Source organism: Podarcis cretensis, assembly GCF_951804945.1.
Source record: "Podarcis cretensis genome assembly, chromosome: 1".
Classification (NCBI taxonomy): Eukaryota; Metazoa; Chordata; class Lepidosauria; order Squamata; family Lacertidae; genus Podarcis; species Podarcis cretensis.
The window spans coordinates 47819645-47845723 of NC_137170.1; the positions used below are offsets into that span (position 1 = coordinate 47819645).

At 41.6% G+C, this 26079-nt stretch overlaps 1 protein-coding gene across 7 annotated transcripts in view; it reads right to left on the minus strand.

Moving 5' to 3' along the window:
• SIPA1L1 (signal induced proliferation associated 1 like 1) overlaps positions 1-26079 on the minus strand; it is a 163683-nt gene that overhangs the window by 127028 nt on the left and 10576 nt on the right. For 6 of the 7 annotated variants that reach the window (XM_079989840.1, XM_079989837.1, XM_079989841.1 and 3 more), the window contains exon 2: positions 7599-7693. The exons of the other annotated variant lie outside the window; for it this stretch is intronic. The gene's annotated coding sequence lies outside the window, so the exon portion shown is untranslated. The remainder of the gene's footprint in view (positions 1-7598; positions 7694-26079) is intronic. 7 annotated transcript variants of the gene reach the window in all.

Genomic DNA, 26079 nt, shown 5'->3' on the forward strand with positions numbered 1-26079 from the left:
TGTTTGGTTTTCATCTGCCACCCACTGCTATGAGCAAGGAATGTATGGATTTTGCAGACCAAGCAGAAGCTTGTTTTACCTGTTCCTCATTAGAACTGAACTCCCTTTCAAAAAGAAAAGCATGGAGTGAGTGGCCAGACAAAAGGCACTCCTAACAACAGCTGCTACCTAGCCATCTAGAAGCAGAGGGGTATTTCCAAGTTGCAAACTTGATTTTAACTCTTCCAAAATAGGATACTGTATACACATACTCCCAGATCACTGGAATCCTTAAGCAACAGGACCTCCATTGTCCCTAAATTAAGTTTTAACTTGCTTGACCTCATCCAACCCCAAACAGTGGCAAAACACAGAGTTCAGAACCGACACTGAGTCCCTGATACCAGGAAAATATTTGTGAATAGACTAATTACTCTCTCAGTCTGTTACAGCTCCCTCCCACCTATTTCATTTCTGTACGTAATGTGAATGGCCTCCAAACAGATAAAGAGACATTCTACTGGTGTATCACAAAAACGGCCTGATTCCAGGTAGTCTGCAGCTACTAATAACTTTTCCAATTGTACAAGACACACTATCTAAAATCCCCAATTTAAATACTGCTCACATTAGATTTCACTTACACCTCAGCCAAAGGAATACTTAAACCAAGTGTTTTGAGGTGCCTGAAAGTAAAGAGTTTTACAACTAGCAAAATATGGTGCTTGATGACAAGAATCAGTCAATTTTGTGTGTCACCCACTTTGAAAATGGATGTCAAACTAGTATACAATTATGGAACATAGAATTGTGCTCTGAACATATACCTCATTCTGGTGTCTCAAATAAGCTGGTTAAAACTAGAGGCCTCAATTCACCCAGCTTTCCAAATATTGAATTGAACTTTGCACCTCCACATTATCTGTCTCTACAGCACAACGGCTAACAGACTGAGTCACTGGTTATGTACTACTACATCAACATTAGAATATTATCAGCAATGCTAGCTTTGTCTATTCAGTACAATTCATACAGCCATTAGTGAGCCGCGAGATGATTTATGGAAGTCGCGCTGTAATGGATATGCATGAAATCTGGTTTTGTGAATGAGTTCGTGCATCACTGACTGAGCATGATTCATGCTCCCCTGTGGCCAAGCAAGCATGAGAGAAAGGAAACCAAGCAGACCTCTAGGATGAGCCAGCATACTGCAGAGTTTAGCCTCACAATTATCAGAATGCCTCCTGAACTGTGTATGGCCAGACTCCACCCCTTTTATAAGAGAATCTGTGCATACCATTTAGCAACAGCCATCTCTGCTTGTGATGAGTGATTTGCTGGGGTGTTGGAAGAGACAATTTAAGGATATTTTCTAGGTTTGAAGGTGGAGTGTTGTATTATAATTCAAATGCTATATGTTTTGTACATAGGAAGGGAATAAGGAAGATAAATAAACCATGTTGGTATTAGTGCATCTTTGCCCCTTTTCTTGTTAACATGTCACCCAATTTTATTACTATAAATAAAAACACATCTTGGGATTCTTTATCTCATTTGCTTGTTTTTCTGAATCATTAAGTTTTGTGTATCTTCACTATATGAGTTCTCTCGGTCTTAGTAAAATCTTTCTATGTTGTCGTAATGTCTTTAATTTCTCTTCGCAAATATATTCCTTTAATTTGGAACAGTTTATAGTTGACCATCATATATTTCAACAGTTTCACTATCAGAAATCTTATTATTGTATTTACATTTTTCATTTCTGGGCTCATTTTGGAAGAAGGGTAGTATATAAATTTAATAAAGTAACATAAAAATAAAATTCTCTTCATTTCCTAAATTATTATTTTTTTCTGATTATGGGCTGTAGTGCAACAGGAACCTCCACTTCCTCCACCTGCACATGCCTCCACACCATCCCCAATCTGCTCTGAAGGGCTGAGTGAACTCCCAGAACATATTTAGGAGACGCTTGGTCATCATCACAGAGCACTTCCCACCATTTACCGTAGGTTCCAATCATAACCTGACCTGCCTCAATGTCCACCACACCACAATGTAGGCATCCTCCTATCAGGATCAGAAGAATCTTTATTTGCATCAGCCACTAGCCATAGCAATTTTATATAAAATAAAATGTACTGAAGATAGAGGTAAAAACTTAACTATACAAAATACATTCTGGAGGTTTACACCAATAGTCAAATACAGTGGAACCTCTATTTGCAACCATAATCTGTTCCGGAGGTCTGTCCGGAGGTCGAAATGGGTCGCTGGGAGAGGTGCCATTGTGCACAGGTGTGGGCGGCGATTGCCCGCTTCTGCCCATGCACAAACGCAATCGTTGCTCCTGTGCGAACAGCGGCAAACCCACCAGTTACTTCTGGGTTTGCTGCGGTCGCAACATGAAACGACCATAGGAAGAGGCGGTGGTAAGTGGAGGTTTGACTGTAATAGATCTTATCCTTCTGTCATCCAGGGCAGGTATCCCAGGACTTGTTTTAACCCAAACATGCATTTCAGGACCCATTTCTTAATTAATCTTTTACCATATATTTGCATGATGGTAGTGGTCTTGTTGTGACCCACCTTGAATCAGGCTGCAATCCGCTAGTGGGTCCCAACTGACCAGTTGAAGACCAGTGTTCTTTAATGCAAGCCTTGTGTGTCCAGTGATAATATATCCAATGCATCATGGCGTTCAGCCAGCTACACTGCCTGCAGCAAAACTGATTTGCTGGCCTCCTTTTCACCCAACACCAGGATTGTATACCCAGAGGTGAACCAATTGTGAATGAAAAAGTCAGGCTACATTGGAAGCAGAGACACACCTGAGACTGCTTGCCTAACACCAGCTTGAGAAAGTGGCTGTGTGCGTTAGCTATATAGCCACATATTATTTCAATTATATGAATCATTCGAATTACATAATTTAAAATACACAAGACCAAATAGTTGCTATACATGTTCAGAAGCCATCTTGAGCTAATGTTTATCAAATATCAAAACGTGACACACATGCACACAAAGCTTACTTGGCAACTGCTAGTTAGGGCGTAACCAAAGAGAGACTTAACAACAAGTGTTATTTCTCCATGACCTGACCCTTAAAGTGCTATGTTTCTGCCAGCCCAATCAACTGTAACACAGCTGACATGGCTGGAACACTCTGAGGATTAGGCCACACAAACATTTCCAGTTCTACTGTTCTGATGTGTGCAGCAAGTTGCAACAAATTCAGAATTACATCACAGGACTGAGAGAACTGTTCCTGGGATAGCCATGAGGCACACCTGGTCTATCACATTATTGGATCAGTTACTCTGCTGGTCATTGCCAGAGCCTTATGTGCCTCCAAAGGAATCAGCTTCATCATAAAGAGTTCTGCTTTAACGAGAAACAGCTGGTTTTCAACTGGGAGTAAAACCCCAACATTAACACATATTTGTCTGTAATTGTAATTGCCTCATAATGGAAGAACTGCAGGTATCAATCTGTTAATTAGGATTGGGAAGGGAAGGTGGGAGAGGCTCATTCCATTCAGTTCCACTGACAGAAAGTAACTTAGGATCCAAGCCATAGAAAGCTCTGTGCTCAAACAGCAGTTTCCATAAGGCTCTATGAGTCTTGCACGTGACAATCCTCGCTCACCAACTACCTCCACTCAGCGCTTCAGAGCACACTATGGCCCAGCAGGGTTATTCAATAGCAGCTGATGTCCTGCTGTGTTGCCAACTCTGCCCCAGGATTCAGATGTGAAGAAGAGCTAAAGAAGCATGAGAAGAGTGCCATACATGGGGGGCCTTGGGAAGAGCCAGGAATGGGAGGATGCTACAGATATTCAAAAGGGCAATGGCTGCTATTGAATGGCCCTAGAGAAGGGATGACTATACTCTGCCCCCCCCCCAAGATGTTGCTGGGCTCCAACTCTCATTAGCCCCGGACAGCACAACCACTAGTCCAGATTGATGCAAATTGTAATCCAGCAACTGCCCTACAATGTCACAACATGCTCAGTGAAGTTTTGTGGGAACAACTGGTGGGGTTGGAAAAGTTTATCTGTAGGAGTCACTCCATGAGCACAAGGTTACTTTACCATAGTAAAGTAACTGTAAAACATCATTAACTTTAAAAAGAGAAGAAAACATAGATCTTAGCCCTTTACATGAAGGTACTCTGGTAAAACATAAAAGGTTAACTTTAAAATAGTCCACTGTTTTTCTTGCAACATGTCTCCATTGTTTACAATCAGTTTTTTTGTGTTGTACTTAGTCCAAACTACTTCCCTGAAGGATGTGCTTAAGTTGCTAAAATAATACATTTGACACTCAACACACCACCTTTTGCACCTTTCAAAAATGTGATACTTCCCCCTCAAAACATCCTTTGCTATTGCAGGTGCCACATGAAATGCAGTTTGTACAGGTACCCTGGGCAACTATCACTTGTTGCCTGTGATGTTAACATAAACTATTCATAAAATGCCTAAAAGAAACAAGGTAATGTGCAATACAAAAACATAGAATAAAGAGAAAGAAAACCCTGCTGGCCAGCCTCACAATTATATAGTGACAAGTAGCACTACTCTGCTTTGTCAATCCCAAACTTAACTTCATTCACATTCTTCTGTGCCTGTTTACTCTCCCAATGCAAAACTCCAGCACTAGTGTGTTCATCCAATATCTTTTCTTCCACGTGGCAAAGAGTAACAGATCGAAACATAGGGATGCCATATTTCAAACAGTGAAAACCTGGACAGAAAAGTTGCTGAGCTTTTTTCTTTATGCCAAATCTACTGAGCTTTTTTAAGCTTTGCCAAAAACTGTTGAGCTTTTGGGGCAAAATTGCTTTTTTAAAAATGCCATTTTTAGCAATTTTTATGGAAAAACAGCAATAACAGCACTGCCAACATGGGCTGCCAAAAGTCCAGATTGTACCAGACATTTTTTACGATTTCTGCCCGGGCACTGCTGCCAACTACAGTATTCCGAATATGTCCAGGAAAATCCGGACATATGGCAACCCTATCGAAAACTCCCTGCCCCAAAGCTCATTCCTCTTTACTATGAGGGGCAGAATGTTGCCCTTGGATCAAGGCTTGTGGGAGATGAGTGTAACGCCTGAGGGGACTGAGTGCTGTAAAATAAATACATTTACAATGCAGTTTGTTCTTATATGAAGAATCTTGAGTATACAATGGTGCATCTCTTGCAGATATCTGCAAAATAACATGCTGGTTTATTTGTGTCTTTATATCACAATGTATTGCTTCTGAAGCTCTTAGAGATGACTTACACACAGGCTATGTAATCAGTCTTGTACTCAAAGCACATAATCCAACAGATTATGCAACTGAATAGCTGTAGTAGCCTGAAGGTATTTTATGCTTGAAACACCAAAGCATCTGCAGAGATATCCTTTAAGTCACAGTATCTCTTAACCTCAGTGTAACCACTACATGAGCTAACTTGTTAGGACTAAAACAAGACAGATAAAAGGATCAGATTAAAGAAGATCAAAAGCACTAGTATTCACCCTGAAAAACAAAACTGATTCAGTTCTTTTATGCAATGAAGTTTCAGCCATTTGTCTAGAAGGGTCTTTATAAAGGCAAAATCTGACCCAATGTGGGAAGGGAGAGAAATTCAAGACCCATAAAATGTAGACTATAAGAGCCAAAGCAGACTGGTTCTGGTGACTAAAACATCATGCAATTGATGGCTGAGCATATAATACCTTCAAAGATGTTACATAACTTAGAAAAATGGGCATGGGGCAAAGATATCGCTGCATCAAGATCACTAGTTCCAGGCAAGTCTCAGCTCCATGCAATATTAGCTCCATCTGGTATGTTATTTGAAGGGTCTACGAAAGTAGTTAATCTCATTCCATTTCCATATGTTCAACATATTTTTATCTACCACAACCAGCATACTGACTGTAAACCAAAGGATTAGCCACTGTTTAAATGTTTTTAGTTCTCCTTTCTCAAGATTGCCCTCAGAACAAGAATAAAATCAGCTAATGGCAGCAAGTATCAGTCTGCATTCCTACTGATTTTTACTTTAGAGAAAGGCTGTATTTCAGTGGTAGAGTGCATGCTTTTTTGTTCAGAAAATCTCGAGTGTGATCCCCTGCATCTCCAGGTAGGTCTGGAAAAGAACCCTTCCTAAAACTCTGGAGAACTGCTGACCACCAGTGCAAGCAATACTGAGATAGATGGAACAATGATCTAACTTGATAGAAGACAACTTTCTAAACTGTAGCTCACTCCATCACACATTACACTAATCCTCTGTTTACAAATGTTTTATTAAGCAAATGAGTAGATTTTTTCTGTTTCCAAGCCAGTAAAGTGCTGCTGATTTAAATTAACCATTTATTTAATGCTTCTGTTACAAAAAACTTGCCTTGGTGTTCATTTAAGCAGCCAGCACTGTGATCTCTCTACAGAGAGGAAACCAACATTCAGCAGTTGGTTCAAAATCAGCAGCTGCTCAGTAGCTTAAAAGGAACCTTAGTGGCTCAGGTTTTGTTCCCATTGACCATGACTGATAGATAGCATTTAGGTTTAGCTTATTCCTCTTCCTCTGAAGATGAAGAATCAGTGATTTCTATTCAAAGAGACCAGTGCAATAAGCAACCCACCACTGGGTTGTAGCCCTGGGTTGTAACCCACCACTCTTTGGTTGTAGCCCTGGTCAACCAGCACCATCTGTATACATTAAGCACCAATATGAGTGGGAACTAAGCAAGCTATAGTTCTGGACTAAGAAGGGTTAGGGTTAGAAGAGTGAAGACACAAAACTATATTATTATTATTATTATTATTATTATTATTATTATTAACTGGTTGTAGGGGAGGAAGAAAGAGGGCGAGTGCAGGAACTCAAAGGTCACCCAAACTCATTCATGACAACCACAATTCCTGACCACAGCAAGTTGTTATGGGAAGTGGGCTTATAAACTAGCTATCCATGACGAAAAAGAAATGTGTCTGCTTTGACTATACAAAAAAGCAAATCTTTAAACCTTGGTCAGGATCTTTCCCCTTCCTCTAAAACCCCTTTGCAATGCCCTATACATCTGAAATACCTCACTTAATTCCAGAAAGAAAAATTCAAGAGTAACTACAAAGCCAAACATCTGGAATTTGGGGCTGTCCATTCCACTAATAATAATAATAATAATAATAATAATAATAATAATAATATTTACAGTGGTGCCCCGCAAGACGAATGCCTCGCTAGACGAAAAACGCGCAAGACGAAAGGGTTTTTCGTTTCTTGAGTTGCTTCGCAAGACGAATTTCCCTATGGGCTTGCTTCGCAAGACGAAAACGTCTTGCGGGTTTGCTTCCTTTTTCTTAAAGCCGTTAATACCCAGGGAATCCGCGCTCTGCAAGACGAAAAAATTGCAAGACGAAGCAACTCGCGGAACGAATTAATTTCGTCTTGCGAGGCACCACTGTATACCCCGCCCATCTGGCTGGGTTCCCCCAGCCACTCTGGGCAGCTTACAGCACATATAAAAAACTGTAAAACATCAGACATTAAAACATTTCCTGATACAGGGCTGCCTTCAGACACATTGTGCTTCTTCCAAGTTTATATTCTTACCTCAAGTTTTGTTTGTCTGATCACTCATTAACATAATTGAAGTTCCTATTCCTTTTGTCAGCATCACTGTACAATATACCCAGGGAGCATTTTAGCTGTAAAATACAGGGGGACAAAGAAAAGAGAAAGATTATTTTATAACCATGTAGGAAATGGTTGACCTCGTAGTAAATTCTAACTTTTAGAACAACCCTTATAGTACACTCCCACCCTTTTCTATACTGCTAAACTCATTTTCACTACACCATAAATATACATTAATGGGAGTGCTATTGGCTTTTGCCTTAAACAAGTCCCTAGCACCTTGACTCTAAAATCTCAAGTTGCTTGAGAAAGTATAAAAGGAAAAGCATAGGAGCCCAGGGCAAGCTAGTTGCAAGGGTGTACTTCCTATCTCTCATATCCGCATAAAGTTCTTTCCCCCCTTCAGGTCCATTCACAATATTCCTTAATGAAACAGAAGGTGGAATTGAGGGGAGAAGATCCAATAAGAGGCCTCTTCTTCGCTGTAACAGCCTAGCATGCTGAATGCTCACACATGCATGCCATGGGGTGGGATGACTGGACTCTTATAGTCTATATCAGGGGTTGGCAAATTTATTTAGCCGTGGGCCTGTCTATTATCTCTCAGACCTTGTGGTGGGCTGGAGAAGCAGCACAGAGGGGGAGCTGGAAGAAGAGGTGAGGGGGGCAAGTAGTCCTCCTCCCCCCCCCCAGCTGCTGCGTTTACCTTCCCAGGGGCTGCTGCCGCCGCCACCACTACCACCGCTGCTTCTCATTGGTAAGCAGAGTGAGTTCATCCGCTCCGCTCTTTGGCCCACAGGAGCACCAGGGCAGCGACGGAGGGACAATGAGTGGTGCAAAAGGGCTGGCTCCGGAGAGGGGCTGCTTAAAATGGCGCTCAGCCAGTCCAGCCCAGCCCCCTTCCTCCTCTAGGCAGGGCGGGGAGAAGCCAGGAGGAGGGAGGGAGGAGGTGCCACCACGGTGTGTGGGAGGGAGGGGGGTAATGGAATGGAATGGCACCGGGGGGGGGGGGAATGGTGCAACCCAAACGAACAGAATCCCCACGCCGATCCACGAACAGTCCACAGGCCAGATCCTGAAGGCAATTGGGCCTGATCTGGCCTATAGGCCTTAGTTTGCTGACCCCTGGTCTATAGGAATCTCATGTGTAAGTGCTGTCTTCACAGCAGGCTGGATTACACCAAATACAATTGCCAACACCTTAATACTGTACAGTGGTGCCTCGCAAGACGAAATTAATCCGTTCCGCGAGTCTCTTCGTCTTGCGGTTTTTTCGTCTTGCGAAGCACGGCTATTAGCGGCTTAGCGGCTATTAACGGCTTAGCGGCTTTAAGAAAAAGGAAACAAACTCGCAAGAACTCGCAAGATGTTTCGTCTTGCAAAGCAAGCCCATAGGGAAATTCATCTTGCGAAGCACCTCAAAAAACGGAAAACTCTTTCGTCTAGCGAGTTTTTCGTCTTGCGAGGCATTCGTCTTGCGGGGCACCACTGTATATTTTTGCTTTTTCTCAAAGATGGGCAGATTAGAATCGAATCAGGAATGTTTTTTTCTATATCTAATTTAAACAGTCAGTTGCTTTGCCACAAGAGATTAATTTTTATAGCAACACTGATTATGTTTCAGGAGGCTCAAGCAAGAAAAGATCAGCCCTTGAACTAGTTTCTGTGTCCTGGAAGATTTACATCTGTTAAGCTGCAGGAGAGGGGCTATAGCTTGTGTTGCTCACATGATTTTCACGCAAAACGCCATAGGTTCTGTCCTGGGTCGCAGCTGAAACTTTGCCAGTCAGTGTCAACAGTACTGACACTAGATGTACCAATGATCTGTCTCAGTTATTAGGCAGCTTCTTGAGTACTACTATTTCCTGCAAAAATGACTGGACTGGGTGGTAAATTGGCTGCTGAAATAAACACCTGTATTCAAATTATATCCAACAGGAGAACTGACATGGGGGAAAACAAGTGAATAATAATTATATTTTTTAATATATTTATTTATTTTATATAGAAATATCTATCCTACCCTTCTGGTGTATATGCACAACTCAGCACAGCATACAGTAACTTAAAATCACATCAACACCACCCACTTCACTGCCCCACTAAAAACATAACAAAAGCGATGACCAAAAACATAATCCAACCTTTACACAAAGCTGCTGATACTTAGCAGGCAAAAGCCTGCTAAAAAAAGAATGTATTTACCAACAGGCAGGTGGGGAGGGGGAGGCTACATGTTTCAAGAAACAAGATACAGTACTGTATTCCATAACACTGGTGCAGCCGCTGAGAAGGCCCTATCAAGTGCTGCTCTCAACCATGCTCCCATCAACCATGCCTCCACCCCAGGTTGAACACAGAGAAGGGCATCTCCTTCTGATCTTAGGGAGCGAGCAAAATACTACTACGGAAGGAAATAGCTCCTCCGATATTGTGGACCTAAGCTATTTAAAGCTTTAAAGAGAATCACTGAAGTTTCAATTTGTTACCAGAAACAACTAGCAACCAGTGTAGACATTGCCGGATAGGTGTTAAGACAGACCTACTGCTACATTCTGAGAAGTTCAGCAGAACCCATAGGGATGTACTCCCTCTGTCTAGTTCCCAGTGGAGGTTGTCTACAAAGTCAACCAAAGCTGCTTTGGTTCCAACTTCAGGCATGAAGCCAGATTGAAATAGATCATAATCCATTTTATCCAAGAAACTGATATTCTACTATGCCTTCGTGTACCTTGCCAAAAATGGTAAACCTGAGACTGGTTGGTAATTGTCCAACATGATGGGGGGTTTAGAGGGGACCGTTTCAACAGGGGGTTATAGGTAGTTAGGAACTCTTTTTACATAAGTCAGCGCTCCTATGAAGGTTCCTGTCAGTCTGAAGACAGGTTCCAGCATTCAAGATCTGTCAATGACGAAAGGAACGTACACTGCCCCTCCATACCTCTTGTTCAGAACAAAAACAAAACAAAATTCAAGCCCAAAGTATATCCTGCTATGTGAAGGAGTCCCGATATAATTTGGGATAGCCCCACAGTTGCTGTGGAGGGCAGAAAGCCCTGAGCAACTTACAACAAGGTGGTCTTTGCATGGATGTCAAAGTCACTCAGTAACAACAGGCTGGGAAACTCCAACAACATGGGAAACTACCCTAGCTAGGTCACATAAAGAGCCTGTTATACAACAGAATCTCCCTTCTGTGCCAGCCACCTACCTCAAGAACAAACACTCAATGATTCAAACAGGGCACTAGGTCAGGGTGGATGGAATCATGATAGACCACAGCAATTCTGCCTCCTTGCCTGCCCATACATGCACAGTCTCAGCTGATGGCTCTACAGAGAAACCTGGTACAGAGAGATAAAATATGTTTACCCATCCACTTCTTCCAACCATGGCTCTGCTATACATTCCAGGTCAGATGCTGGGAGGTCATATTTTACCACGTACTGACATGGCATTCGAAAACACCACCTCCAGACTGGAAGGATTGCCACCATACGCACAAGGACCTTGGTTGACAGGTGAATTGGAAGGGGAAAAGGTATACTATCCAGTTATCCTTCCCTCTCTGGGACTCTCTGTGAAAATGAAAATAGCAGTTTGCAGATTGTGCAACTCTTTTTTCTCGCTTGCTTAATTTAATTTAAAGTGCAACACCCCCAAAATGGGGGGGGGGATCAAGCATTCAAGATCATTATTCTTTTGAGATGAAACTAGATAGTAATCATCTTGTCATGAGTTTTTCTAATGATCTGCCACTTACAGACCAGACTGACAGGAGCCAACTCTTCTTATGCAATAGAGTATTTTGTAGGGCGGGCAAGCAACCATGTGCTCACCTTCAGAATGCATAGTATCCTTTAAGCTGTATGCTTAAAATAAACCCAAAGCGGGTTCTTCATGCATCCAACTCAATGCTCAAAGGAACAAGGACTAATGGACACTGTGCCTTGTTAGGGGTGCTGGGAAATGTAGCTCTGTGAGGGAGAACTATAGTTCCCAGGATTCTTTTGGGGTATGAGCATTAGATGTGCTTTAAGCATCTGGTATGAATCTGCCCACATACTCCATGAGGCAAGACCATATGCAAGAACATGCTGTCAGAAGATAGGCAACAGCTAGAAACCATTCTGCCTTGAGCATTTCCCATTTTTTCCTGACTCCAGCCCTCAGTAAAAGAGCTGGTTCCAGTAAGTGTGGGACAAGATGAAAAGGATGGAAATGAGGTAAGTGACAACACATCTGGACACTAAGCTAACAGCTGCTGGAAGGAGGATTCACTCAGTTCCTGACCGTCACCTTTGTGCACGGTCACTGAACATGCACTGCTACTTCCTGAGACCAGTGTTTCCCAACCTTGTGCCTCCAGCTGTTTTTGAACTACAACTCCCATCATACCTGACTAGCAAGACCAGTGGCAAGGGATGATGGGAATTGTAGTCCAAAAACAGCTGGAGGCACAAGGTTGGGAAACACTGCCTTAGACCCCTTCCACATCTGCAGAGCCTATTGGCTCTTCACTAGGGTCCTACAAGTGAACATACAGTACAAAGTATTCCCCTGTCAAAGATGCCAGTCCTTGCCAGATTTGTTCTGTAAGCCTCCTTGGAGGTGGACCCCATGTGACGGGTGGTGGAGAGATGAAGGAGCACACCTGCTGATTGTGTATTTACTATTCCTACACAAAGACCTTCATGCACAACAGCTGAGGCACACAAAAGAACTGAGCATGAGTGTATCTATGTACACATCCCATAAACAGAAGGCTGGCACAGGAGTAGTTGGGGAAGAGAATCTGCTGAGCAAATTTAGGCCAGAAACAAGTTCTGGGGATTTCAGGTTAGTGTCTTTTGGCGGTAGCTTTGGTAAGCCCTAATGTGATCTACTAGATTTTTTAATTGAATCCAGGGGCCAGGATCTGTACATCTTTAAACAAAAATGAATTCAGTGCTTTAGACATACAACTCTTAAGAAGCATAATCTACAATTAAGAGTCAATGTGCCTAAACATTAAAAAACCCAACACGTTTTTGAGTATTTCATCTAATAAAACTTTGCAGATAGCCAGTCATCTGTGCTGAGTAGTTTCAGTGGCTGGGTTGGAATTTTAGAAACACAAAACCACACTGATCTTCAGAATACATCATGTAGCATTTCACCCCATTTATCCTTTCACTGCACCAAGTGCTTCACTGTAACAGTATAACTACCACCATGAGCAGATGAAGTATAGTAGTTAAGAGCTACCCTTAGCCAAATAGTTTTGAGTTCAAATCTCTTCTCAGCTATCCTATACATTCACTGGATGTGCCAAAGCAAACCACTCTTTCAGCTTCAGCTTCCTTTTTTCAGAGTTGCCGTAAAGATTACTGAAAAAATGTAGATGAAGCTCTAGGAACATAGTAAGTAACTGCCCCAAGCAGAGATTTAAACCTGTCAAGGTCTCCCACATTCAATTCCAGCACAGTATAAATTACATTATACAGGTCCTCAAGGCACTCCATGATCAACTTATATATTTGTTCTACTGGCGCGACTACACAGCATTTATATTGCAGTTTCTCCAACTAAGTTAACTAACTTACTGTTAATTTTGTTGTGATCCCCAGAGGTCAAATGAACAGACTTGCTACAAAAGCTGAAAAAATGACGGCATTTTTGCATCAAATTCATGCATTCAAAAATGGAAAACACAGGAGTTTTGAAGTCATGTAATTGCCAAATTCAGCTTCCTAAGAGTGTCCATTTAGGAATAAAATATTTCCAGTCCTTTCAAAGAATGAACAATTTTTAAAATGTAAGATTATATTATTTAAATAAGATTCAGTTTCAGTTATATTATTAGATAAAAAGTTGTCCTTTAAATGAAATCTGCATGTAGTATAAACATGTTAAGTATGCTGATTTAGTGGTAATTGGAGAACTTAAGCAAACCAAAGCAAAGTGCTGCACTCAAAGATTCCCACCCACCTCCTATTTTCTTCCTATTAGGCCAGCAGGAAGAGAGAAGCCAAAATTACTTTGTTATCCTGAATCCCAACTTATCATTAAGTACAAACTAGAATTGTATGTAAATCAGCTTTATAACCTACAGTTTGAGACGGGCTTTTCTGAAAGTGACTAGTTTGTTTTACACCAAGATTCCTAGCTGTCGAGATCCAGAGAAAGTGTAATATTTACAGTTCCTATGTGGAAAAGCACTCCCCCCCCCCACCCCAATAATTATCAGCCTAGTTTCTGGACACAGAATGCTGGACTGTGGCCCTTCGCTCCAAATGATATTACTTACAGACTTTGCACACATACAAGAAAGCCAGTAAATTAATTTTCATAATCCCCACCTCATCTCTACAGGCAGATATAATTGAGTAGTGCAAAATACATGATCAGAGATCTTGGATTATGCTTCAAGGTGGGATAATTCAGCTGCAAACCAATTTGTGTTCATTTGCTGCAACTAAATCTTGTTCGTAGAATATATGAATTACAAAATGGAAAAGTCAACACCAGTGATTTTTAAAGGGCTCTCGTCTTAATGACTTGCATCAACAACATTTAAAGTAATTCACATTTGCCCTTACGTTTGGGAAGATGTTACAGAAAGTGTGCAGCCAATGGCTGCTGAAAGCTCAGAAACCAGAATGATAGCTGAGTAAGATTTCTACTATGAGACTTGCCATTTAAGAACATAAGAAGAGTCTACTGGAGCAGGTTGATGCTCCATCCAGTCCAGCATCTGGTTCTCACAGCGGCCACAATATGTGGGAAACATGCAAGCAGGACCTGTTTCAGACATTTACTCCACCTAGGATGTATCTTTCTAATCCACTTATTACGTGGTCTGGAAAGAATGGCAGAGAAAATTGATTCCTATCTCTTTCCCTCTAACACCTATTGAATACAATGCTAGCTTTAAAAAAAATAGTAATATAGATTTCTGGAAATTGGTAGAAGGCTTGGACAAAAAAGGGTTATATAGACTGAAGGGCTTTTGGATTGACTTTTATGTTACTTAAGTACAATTAAGGCTAGACTTGTAAAATTACCTGGGGGTGGTTGCAAGAACATTAGTGGTTTTATTTTCTTTGAAAATCCAAATTACAATCTGCCAACCCATTAACAAGGTTTGAACTTCTGATCTAGGATTCTATTCTAGATGTTATGGGTCTACTGTCAAATATATACAACAAACTAATAGAAATTTCAACAGGAACCATCACTGGCCGGAAAACATTATGGGAGACGGATTTAGGTTGGCAAGACCCAATGGCAAGTTATATGTAATACGTAATAGTTTTTGTTGCATTTTCCAGTTGTCACGCAGACCATGCATATATTTTCTTTCAACAGAGCAGCTTCAAGTTTGGACTTCTAGCTAAGCAAAGTCTCTTTCACTGACCTTGGTGATTTGTCTTTTAAGGTAAGACATACATTTATAATTTACATGAGGTGTGGAATGATATTTTGACCTGTGCTATCTTAGTACATAACTTTTTATTTAATTTTATTTTATTTAAGTGAGTGTGCTCAATTTTATACCCATCACAATACCCAGCTTCTCTTAGCACAGATTTTTTTCTTATTTGCACAGCTCTGAAAATAAGCTGCCTCTAGCCTAGCCTAGTTCTTTTATGTTTTGGATTTCTCATTTCCTCTCTCCTCCCACAGAAACCATGCACAGGATTTCTAGAACAAGTTCAGTTTTATGTCCTACCCAAAAGAATTATTCTAAAAGCAACACTCAAGAAAGCACCAGAGTGGCAGTTTTTATAACAGGAATTTACAAACAGAAGTTCTTCCATGGCTATGATTCTAAAAGTCTGTCCATTCTTTCAGAACCCTGACAATTTCAGCTTATATTTTAAGAAAGGACATTTCCAGATCTCTTGGTTCCACAAACAAGGGTGGAAAGGTTCTGTAAAATAAATTATTATTATTATTACCCCTTCCATCTTGCTGGGTTTCCCTGAACCCAGCCTTCAGATGTTTTCTAAAAGTTGTGCAATTCGTTATCTCCCGGACATCTTATGGGAAGGCGTTCCACAGGGAGGGCGCCACTACCGAAAAGGCCCTCTGCTGGGTTCCCTGTAACTTTGCTTCTCACAGGGAGGAAACCGCCAGAAGACCCTCAAAAGTGAACCTCAATGTCCAGGCTGAATGATGGAGGTGAAGAAGCTTCTTCAGGTATACTGGGCTGAGGCCATTTAGGGCTTTAAAGGTCAGCACCAACACTTTGAACTGTGCTCAGAAATGTACTGAGAGCCAATGTAGGTCTTTCAGGAACGGTGTTATATGGTCTCGGTGGCCATTCCCAGTCACCAGTCTAGCTGCCGTGTTCTGGATTAATTGCAGTTTCCGGGTCACCTTCAAAGGTAGCCCCACGTAGAGCACATTGCAGTAGTCCAAGCAGGAGATAAGCAGAGCATGCACCACTCTGGCGAGGCAGAAGTATGTAAAAAAATGATTTAAATCAAGTCTTACTGATTAGTGATTTAAATCAATTTGATTCAATCAAATCTACCCTGGCTGGAGGTTTATGATGCAATACATTTTTCAATGCCTACATCCAAAGTAGTCTGCATGGTACCCCCTGACATTGTTTAATTACAACAGCTATCATCCCTGATCTTTAGCCATGCTAGCGGGGCTTATGAGATTTTTATTTCACAACATCTGGAAGGCATCCCATTGGCTAGCCCTGCCCTGGTTATTCAAAACACAAGTATAAGCCTTTGTTAGTGGACATGAAACCACAAATAAACCAAGTTAAGTACCCTACAGAAAACAAAACAGATAATACTTGTGATTTTGCTAGAAATATCACTTTACCTTAAAGATCTCAAAATGCACAGGGCAAACTGCAAAGCAAGCCTTTGCAGCAGTGTATAATTAAATGGTGGCTATCGTGCTGGAGATTAAAGGGCGATGGGATAGTTCAGTTATGGGATTATACAGTTAACGGAATTGTTTCACAGACCAAATTAATGAGTCCAACTTTAGTAAAGCATTGGTGTCTCTTCTCATTTAGAGAGGCTTATGATGCTAAAAAAAGTTTCTTTAAAAACCCAGCAACTCAACCCATCATTCATATTTTCAAATACTGAAACATGAGCATGTTTTTTCTCAAACCATAAGACAAGTTATCTATAGTCATATCTCTAACAGCATATAGGAAAATGTCCATGCAGTGTTTGTCTGAACATCATTCTCTATTGTGAGACAGAACAATAATCATTTATTTAAAAAGAATAAGATTCCATTTCTAGTTCTGGAATCGACTAAGTAGATGGTCATCAATATGAAATCACATACTTGCTAAGAGTTTATTAAATTTATTAGCTGATTTTCTGAATGATCCACTGCGCACAAATCAACATACAAAAATAGAAGTCCTTTATTTATTTTGCCTTAGTACTTATTTCTTCTGCCTTTGAGGCAGATAAATCCAGGGCAGCTAAGCCAGTCATAACACAATACTTAGCCAAGTCACTGATCAAGTAATGGCAGCACTCCTGCCATAACAGAAACAAGTAGCTGTTTTATGAAATCTGGAGCAAAAACAAACATGCTGGTTCATAACTGTCTTGTTTTTAACAACTTGCCTAGAAGTCACAGTTGACCAGCAATGCAGACTACCAGCCTCTCTTAAAGGCTAGTAAAAAATGTGCAGGCTAGTAACTGGGCCCATCACCTCCTGGCAAATAGAAGAGGATGAAAGGAAGGCAGTGAGAAATTTTACTTTCTTGGGCTCCATGATCACTGCAGATGGTGACAGCAGCCACGAAATTAAAATATGCCTGCTTCTTGGGAGAAAAGTAATGATAAACCTAGACAGCATCTTAAAAAGCAGAGACATTGCCTTGCCAACAAAGATGTGTATAGTTAAACCTATGGTTTTCCCAGTAGTGATGTATGGAAGTGAGAAGTGGACAATAAAGAAGGCTGATCGCCGAAGAATTGGTGCTTTTGAATTATGGTGCTGGAGGAGACTCTTGAGAGTCCCATGGATTGCAAGAAGATCAAACCTATCCATTCTTAAGGAAATCAGCCCTGAGAGCTCACTGGAAGGACAGATCGTGAAGCTGCGGCTCCAATACTTTGGCCACCTCATGAGAAGAGAAGACTCCCTGGAAAAGGCCCTGATGTTGGGAAAGATGGAGGGCACAAGGAGAAGGGGACGACAGAGGACGAGATGGCTGGACAGTGTTCTCGAAGCTACCAGCATGAGTTTGACCAAACTGCGAGAAGCAATGGAAGACAGGAGTGCCTGGCGTGCTCTGGCCCATGGGGTCACGAAGAGTCGGACACAAATAAATGACTAAACAACAACAACAACTAACTTGTGTGCTTATTTCCAAGATTGGGTTCATACAAAACTCAAATCAATTTTCAAATTGCAGTACTGTAACTATATGAACGATGAACCATAAGCTTCTAAATCTCTCATCAAATCTCTCTGCTCACGGCAGAATTTTCCTAAAAGCCCTGGCTGTCCTTAAATCTGATACCATGAGTCAACAGTAACATTCCTGATCTAAATTTCTGCTACTATATTGGGGCCTGCTAGCCTCAGCATATGCTTTATAAAGCACCAAGAACTAAGGTTTGCAGTGAATTTGGTTGCTGTTAACATGCTGCTAACAGACCAGAGTGAGAACAAGGCACTCATTCAATAAGGGGCATCAAAAGAGCCTAAATAATTCAGAAGAAGCCACTGATATTAATTGCTGTACAGTAAGTTTGTTCAAGAAGCCTTGGTATAACAATACCAAGCTGCCGCATACACCCCAGATCAAGTATATCAATAAAAATACCCACTAAATTTGATTTATCTGCCCCCCACTATCATGAAGCCTGCCCCCCAACATAAATCCTGGCTACGCCCATGAATAATAACTAACTGGGAACAACAACTACAATACATTAATAAACATAAAAGGAAGAAAGGAAAGCTGTTATAGGAGAGAGAACTGAACGTAAAAGGATAAGGGAGGTGAGATGAAAACAACTGGAGATAATAAGGTATAAGGAGAATGGGAGAAGAAATTACAGGGGCTGAGTAAAATACGTTCAGAGGCATGTCAGGATGTGAAGGGAAAACATAAAAAAACCCCTCTGCTTAGAGCCTTTGGATCAGCAAATTTGGGAGGTTGAGCCACATGTCTGTACAGTGGTACCTCTGGTTACGAACGCTTCTGGTTACGAATGCTTCAGGTTGCGAGCTCCGCTAACCCGGAAGTAGCTGCTCCTGCTTGCGAACTTTGCCCCAGGATGCAAATGGAAATCGTGCACACAGCAAGAGGCCTCATTAGCAAAAGCATGCCTCAGGATAAGAACTGTACAGTGGTACCTCTGGTTACGTACTTAATTCGTTCCAGAGGTCCTCCTGCTGCTGCTGCGCTGCCAGAGCACGATTTCTGTTCTCATCCTGAAGCAAAGTTCTTAACCCGAGGTACTATTTCTGGGTTAGCGGAGTCTGTAACCTGAAGTGTATGTAACCTGAAGAATATGTAACCCAAGGTACCACTGCACTGAGATTCTGGGAAACTATAGAACTCCTTCCACAATGAAAATTTTGAGGCAAATAATTTAGATATCAGTAGACATGGATGTCAGCAATTTCCAGCTGATTATGCCAAATTCTGACTCCATCTGTTTCCATTCTGTGATTGGTTCTACCCCTGCACCACCACTTTGTGACTGGTGGTCCTCAGTACGGTAATTTTCAACCATCTCAAGTTGGCCCTAGTGGTAAAAAAGTTTGAGAATCCCTGCTCTAGGGCATCAGAAAATTTCCAGATGATTTTCCAATTCAAATATTCCTGGAAAACCCACATCACTGGTACTAGGTTAAATAGGCAATGAGAGCAATGAGGCAAGGAGTTTGCATTGCTACTGAAGCAAATAGTTGCTCATACTGTGGAGCTGATTTGGAGGGGAAGGTTTTATAAGGCCTGTTATTGGCCCATTTGCTTGTGAGATTAGTGTGGGGTTAGTTAACAGTCAAGCCCCCTTGGATCAAAAAGTTTAATCTGTCTGGTTAACAGATGAGAGTGCTGGTGGGTACAGGCTCTAAGACACTAAGTTGACCCCGTTCAAGATCTTCCCTAGAAGGGTTTCTGTACCTTTAGAGCAGAGACTCCTTCCTCAACTCCAAGCTTAGCAGGAGATTATAATATTGTTCCTCAGTGTGCTTTCAAGCATAGGGTGGCACAGAAGGTCCCAAACATTCTGCCTATGGCTTGGAAGGGATATATTAACTTTGACATCATACTGATCACATACAAGTGCCTCGATCTCACCATTCTGGGACAAAGTCCTGGCAAGTATAAATTTTGGCTGATTACAAAGACCAGCCAACATTTAGGAACTCTTGAATCCAGGTCTTCAACAAATGCAAGCCATAATCTCTAACCCAGAGTGGGGAAACATTTTCAGCCCAAAGGCCACATTTCTTCACCAGTAACTTTTTTAGAGCTGCATGGAAAATATTTTTAAAGTGTTGGTCTGAACAGAAACAGTCTGATAACTTGGATTCAAAGACAATAGAATATATGTGAGAAGCCAGAGGACCAAGTCACAAATGTACACGTCTCTAACTTTCGAAAGTTGGCAGCCTATCACAGTAAATAAGAGGAATGTTTGAGTAGGATATGAATAATGAATGTGCTCTGAACACAACTGGAGTGTTTACAGTAGTAAACTAATTTGCACTGCTCCAACTGTTCTAACAAAATCAATAGCAGAAAGTGCCAAACAAATAAAAGCTTTATGTGCAATTACAGCAATATAAATATTGATGCACAAAATATAACACATCTATCCACTAGATCAGTGTTTCCCAACCTTGGGTCTCCAGCTGCTGTTGGACTACAATTCCCATCATCCCTGACCATTGGTCTTGCTAGCAAGGGATGATGGGAGTTGTAGTCCAAAAACAGCTGGAGATCCAAGGTTGGGAAACACTGCACTAGATGATCAAACCTTCTTTTGGACATCCTCCATGAGACGCACCATAAGAACTTCCAAACACAAATGCATCAAACCTCTTCATTGCTTCCTGTTTTGTTTATTTTCCAACCATGCAAGGGACTACCTGCTACTCTTATTCTATAACTAAAGAAGTAGCTATACAAAGGTCTACAAGGAGACGAAGTAAGGCCTGCATGTGCCTGTCAGAATCAAATTGCAAACCCTAGTTTATATAAATAAAAAAGGCAGTATAAGTGCAGTATATGATACATTATATTTGTATTTCCTTTCAGTCCAGAAGAATCACCAATAAAATACACAACACAATAACACAAGGATTGCTTCTGCAGCACATGGTACAGTTCTGACAGTATTTAAACCAGTAGTGCCTGAAGAGCACACATGTTAAGCAGTAAGGGTGATAAATTTAAGAACTGGGAAGAAGATCAGAAATGAATTACCCCAGATCAGAAAACTATCCTTCATGGGCAGGGCCCATATCCTGCCCAATTTCAAAAATGGCTCACCACAGCATCAACAAGTCCTTCCTGCCACCTGTCTCTCCCCTTTCTCAAAACGTGTCGTTGCAAAAAAAGGAGGGGCCAATGGCAGGGAATACTGTAGAAATACTATCTTTACAAGTAGAGGTAATGTTTGAGACCCAGGTGGCCATCAAGAGAATCCATTACTACCAGGGAATATGAGAGGCCGTGTCACCAATGCCTCCCACTCCAGCAACAAAGAACTCTATTTCCCAGGCTCCCCCAGCAACAATGGAAATTCGCTCTAGCATCCAGGCCTTTAAAAATACAGTATCTCTGGCACTGCTGAAATCCTCTACCCTACCCTTCCTGACACCATTAGTAATGGTAGGTTTGGGGGGGAAGGGCTGGAGAAACCAGGGCTGAAGGGGTACAGTGGATCCTCAGTTGTTGAACGTAATCCATTCCAGAAGACGGTTCGACTTCCGAAACATTCAACAACTGAGGCACAATTGCAAATTCCTTTTTAAAAATGGAGAAACGCATCTTGGAAGCCTTTCGGCTTCCGAGGCGTGTTTGAAAACGGAAGCATTCACTTCCGGGTTGTCGGCGTTCGGGTTTCGAATTGTTCGGCTTCTGAAGCATTCAACAAGCGAGGTTCCACTGTACTTCACTGAGCCTTGTCATTCTGAACTCTCTCAAATAATTCTTGGAAAGGACTCCAGTTTCTGCAAGAAACCAGAGAAACAGGGAACCAATTGCAATGTGGCATGGTTGCGGAGCAGCCCACCTTTCACTGTTTTAACTACTTGTGAAACAAATAGTTTTCCTACTTTTCTTTATGTGTCACTAATGGGAACGTTATTTTACAGGCAAGTAGGATACATTGCTAGGACGGGGGTAGCGCTATGGTCTAAACCACTGAGTCTCTGGGTTTGCCAATCAGAAGGTTGGCAGTTTGAATCCCCATGACAGGGTGAGCTCCTGTTGTTCAGTCCCAGCTCCTGCCAACCTAACAGTTCAAAAGCACACCAGTACAAGTAGATAAATAGGTACCGCTCTGGGAGGAAGGTAAACGGCGTTTCCGTGCGCTGCTCTGGTTTTGCCAGAAGCGGCTTAGTCATGCTGGCCACATGACCTGGAAAAACTGTCTGCAGACAAACATCGGCTCCCTCGGCCAGTAAAGCGAGATGAGCACCACAACCCCAGAGTCATACGCGACTGGACTTAACTGTCAGAGTCTGAAGGTACATTGCAGGAAGGCAAGATTCAAGGATGTGTAACAAGGTAAGATAATAAATATGAGCATACTGTTTTCTCTGTTCTGGCACCTCAAATACACTAGGCATTTGGCTCATTTGACCTTTGCAACACTTCTGTTACTCCAAAGAAGTTTAAATCAGGAAAACAGTATGGATCTGTGCACACTTTATCAGCAACACAGATAATAAACTAGTTGTACATAAGCTCCACTATTCATATGCAGCCCTGTGCTAACCTGACAGAAGTCCAAACCTGAGAAGATTCTGTTAGACTGAAGTCTGGGGATTAGAGAAGCTAATGACTTGGAAGTTACATCTGTTGCGACAATCTTTAAGATGCTATTTCAGGGGTCAGCAAACTTTTTCAGCAGGGGGCCGGTCCACTGTCCCTCAGATTTTGTGTGGGGCAGGACTATATTTTGAAGGGGGGAAAATTAACGAATTCCTATGCCCCACAAATAACTCAGACATGCATTTTAAATAAAAGGACGCATTCTACTCATGTAAAAACACACTGATTCCTGGACTGTCCGCAGGCCCGATTTAGAAGGCGATTGGGCCGGATCCGGGCCTTAGTTTGCCTACCCATGTGCTACTTAAACACAAAAGCAGAATCCAAACACACAAATGACTTCTAAAAACATATGACTGAAATTAGCAGAGGGAAAATGCTGCCCTTGAAGTCATAAATCTGCCCCCTCAGTGAGGTTCTTAATGAGTCTTGGCAGGGCAGGTGCCCTGCTGTCTTGGACATGAAGTTCAGCACAAGACTCTGCTTGCAAATACAGCCTAAGACAGGCCTGGCAGTGTGCATACAATGCTGCAATAGGGTAGAGCACACATCTGCATTACACCACTGCTAGGCAAAATGAAAGGTGGACTATTTATTATTACGACACGTTTAATTATTCACTTCTTTTTAAGTGGTGCTGTGGGAATCAATGCCAACATTCACTTGGCGTTCTGCAGGTACATTGCTGGTGCCTTCCTGCAACTTGCCCTTTAGTAATACAAAGGAACAAGTGATACCTGGAACAAATGGTTGCAACATGAGATGCTCCTCTTTAGGGCCCTCCAGTCCCACACCTTCTCGTTTTCTTTTTCTAAACAATATATTACTTATTTTCTGCATATATAATAATGAACAAACAGAAAATGGAAAAATAAACCATGTCCAGGGAGGAATTCCAGTCTACACTCATTTCCACAGTTCCACAGTGAGATTAGTACAAGTCCAAAGGGAAAGAGAATTTGAATGCCCAGTCCAGCTTAAAACAGATTTTTGCTAATACTTAAGTCCTTCATCCAATGCAAAGCCCTGCATAGTCATCACTGCCTTCACCCTCTCTCCAAGAATCAACAAAACACACACACACACACACACACACACACACACAAGTTAATCAATATTCTCTGCCCACTGAACATGCTGCGCACTCCAAGGACTTTTTTTTTAATTTTTAAAAAAGTGATGGGGAGGAAAATATGCCAAAAGTGTTTTTGTACTTTTGCAAATCTCAAGATAAAAGGTAAAGGTAAAGGTACCCCTGCCCGTACGGGCCAGTCTTGACAGACTCTGGGGTTGTGCGCCCATCTCACTTAAGAGGCCAGGGGCCAGCGCTGTCCGGAGACACTTCCGGGTCACGTGGCCAGCGTGACATCGCTGCTCTGGCAAGCCAGAGCCGCACACGGAAACGCCGTTTACCTTTCCGCCGGTAAGCGGTCCCTAAGATACTCCAAGCCTAATGATACCTCCTTCTGTGTGGCTACTGTTGTTCTGGCTACATAAGCAAGTAAAGCAACAGCACTTGCAGAATTAAACTGGGTAAGAATATAGGGAGATAATGATAACAGTAAGACATGACTTCCATAAGACACCAGTGGTCAATATCTAGAACAGAACAGTTCTCACAAAATCCTTTCTGAATGTGTTTTTACTAATGTTATGCTAATGGCATTTAAACTGCAACAAATTGAGGAAGTATTTATGTACAATAGGCCCCCAGCTGGCTCTAATCTCACCATTTATCAAAGGCAAGTAATCAGGAGGAGATTTGCAAGCTAACTGGATGCAACTACTCATCTCACAGTATTTAATACAACCCTCATTGAACACAAAGATGCGGATATAGATTGGTAGTAGCATTCACAATACATGCTGGAAATAATTTGTATTGCTGGAAATAATTCATAAAACGACATCATCAATAGTGGACTAATTTTTTAAGTGTTTTCATTCCAATTTATTAATGAAGTAAAAGTGTTGTACAGGCTGACTCTCCAGAATGAATGAAAAGCCCAACACTTGACAATTCAATTCAACTTAATCCCCAGGAAATTAGTCCCACGACTTTTGTGTCTCCAATATAGTACAGGAGCTCCTCTGTACCAGACATTAAGGTATGCCAGTATACATGCATGTGGTAACTTTTTTCTGAATAGTGCATTATGAAGGTTATGTGCCTTTACACAAGGAGATAAAACTTTTCACAAAAAATAGCTAAATTTCATCCAATCTGTGGCTTGATATTTTACAGCACGGTCATATTCATATTGTAAACTGCTTTGAGGTTTTTTCTACAATCAAGTGGTATATAAATTTTATGAAATTAAAAAAAAATATATCTACTCAGAAGTAGGTTTCATTGAGTTTAAAATACATGGATAAAAGAATGCAGTGATTGTGTAATTTCTGCCAAGTTACCAAGGAGTGGGGGGATATACAAACTGGCAATTTGCATGGGACATTAAACCACAATTAAAATAAGCTACAGTTTAATGTGAATGAGCAACATGCTGATGCACACTGCTGAAAGCCAAGGCACTTCACTTTCCCCCTAAACCAGTGTTCCCCAACCTTGGGCCCCCAGCTGTTTTTGGACTACAACTCCCATCATCCCTCGCTAGCAAGACCAGTGGTCAAGGATGATGGGAATTGTAGTCCAAAAACAGCTGGAGGCCCAAGGTTGGGGAACACTGCCCTAAACTTCCCACACTCCCAGGGAAAGAGCAATAGTTTGACTTGTCGTGTTTATTTCTCCCAGATAAACTCACAAGAAACAAGTCAAGATGAACCGTTGTCTTCTGCTCATGGTTTGTTTGGAAAGAACAGACAGCACAGCTGCAACAGAAGCAGGTGCAGATAAGGAGTCAAGTGCCCAGGATGTCAGCAGCTGTTTCACATTAAACCATCGTTTATTTTAACTATGGTTTAAGGTAATATGCAAACTGAGTTTTCATGTAGCATTCTATGGGCTTTTTAACCTGTATTTATTTCGTGTGAGACGTGTGTTTTACACTGAGCTCAGGTTCTGGGGAACAGGTTCTTATGAACACTGTGAATTATACCTTTATAACTTGAAAAAGTTTGTACTGGTATTGAATAACTTGCATGTATCAGCAAGTTTTAGTCACCCAGCAGTCGTATAAATCATATCCTAGCTTATTACTACAGCTCTGGTAGCAAAGCAATGCATTATGTTGTAGCATCATCAAGGGAACAGAATCTATTCAGTTCATGTCACAGACTACACTGATGCCCTTTGGCAAGGAATTCTGCACAGTTAACACAGTGACAAATAGATAAAACAAGGGCCTCATTTCCAAGGGTCAGTTGGGTATGTCTGTTGAACAGACTACTATGGCATAATACTGGAAAGTAGAAGGGAAGAAATGCTCCATTGCAGGGGTATGGAACCTGTGGTCTTTCAGCTGCTGAACCACAATTCCCATCATCCCTGG